Below are 1250 nucleotides of genomic sequence, written 5' to 3'. Positions count from 1 at the left end.
GAAGTGAAACCTATAAATTCAAAGTATTCCTGCAAATGAACACTTCAACCTAGAAGAATAAAATTTGTGGGGCCAAGTGTGACTGGAGTACCAGAAATTCCTTCAAAGTATCATGAGATCAGGTGAAAAAATATTTGCTGAGATTCCAGTAAACTCGAATTTCTGAGGAAATTTGGCAAACATTTTCAAATGAAGGTGTTTTTTCCTTGCCTCTGCTTAGGGCTATTTAAACAAAGAAAAAAGCGTAGGAAGTGCACTGAGAACTAATTGAGTGTGTCAATTTTCAAGAAGCTATCACAAACCATGATTGATTAAGAGTTCCAAATGCCTCTATAAACAAAGTGAATCCTGAAATTTCAAAGTGTTCCTGTAAAGGAATGCTTCAAACTAGAAGAACAAAATTTTGGGGACCAAGTGCAACTGGAGTAACGAACATTCCTACAAAGTATCAACAAGGCTGTGTGAAAAAAATATTTGCTGAGATTCTAGTAAACTCGGAGTTCTGTGGAAGCTTGGTAAATGCATTCAAATGAAATTGTTTTTCCCTTGCCTCTGCTTAGGGCTACTTCAACAGGGAACAAAGCATAGAGAATGCACTGAGAACTAATTGAGTGTGTTACGTTTCAAGCAGCTATCACAAACAATGATTGATTTTGACTTCAAAATGCCTCTATAAACTTAGTAAAACCTGAAAATTCAGTGTTTCTGCAACACACACTTCAAATTAGAAGAATGAAATTTTTGGGGCCAAGTGCGACTGGAGTACTGATCCTTCATTCAAAGTTCAACAAGATCAGGTGAAAAAATAATTGCTGAGATTCCAGTAAACTTGGAGTTCTGTGGAAGATTGGCAAATGCTGTCAAATGAAAGTGTTTTTTCCTTGCCTTTGCTTAGGGTTACTTTAACAGGGAAAAAGATCCTAGAGCGTGCAATGAGAACTAATTCAGTGTGTCAAGTTTCAAGCAGCTAGGACAAACCTTGTTTAATTTAGAGTTACTAATGCCTCAATCCCTATAGGGAAATACAAAGTGAAACCTAAAAATTCAGTGTTCCTGCAAACCAACGCTTCAAACTAGAAGAACAAAATTTGGGGGGCCAAGTGGACTGGAGTACCAATCATTCCTTCAAAGTGTCAACAAGACTGTGTGAAAAAATATTTGCTAATATTCTAGTAAACTCAGAGTTCTGTGGAAGCTTGGTAAATGCATTCCAATGAAAGTGTTTTTTCCCTTGTCTCTGCTTAGGGCTA

The sequence above is a fragment of the Marmota monax genome, unplaced genomic scaffold (assembly GCF_021218885.2).
Source record: "Marmota monax isolate L192 unplaced genomic scaffold, Marmota_monax_Labrador192_F-V1.1 WCK01_AAM20220418_F8-fsc00559, whole genome shotgun sequence".
NCBI classification, from domain to species: Eukaryota; Metazoa; Chordata; class Mammalia; order Rodentia; family Sciuridae; genus Marmota; species Marmota monax.
Note: the sequence above shows the minus strand (reverse complement) of the source record.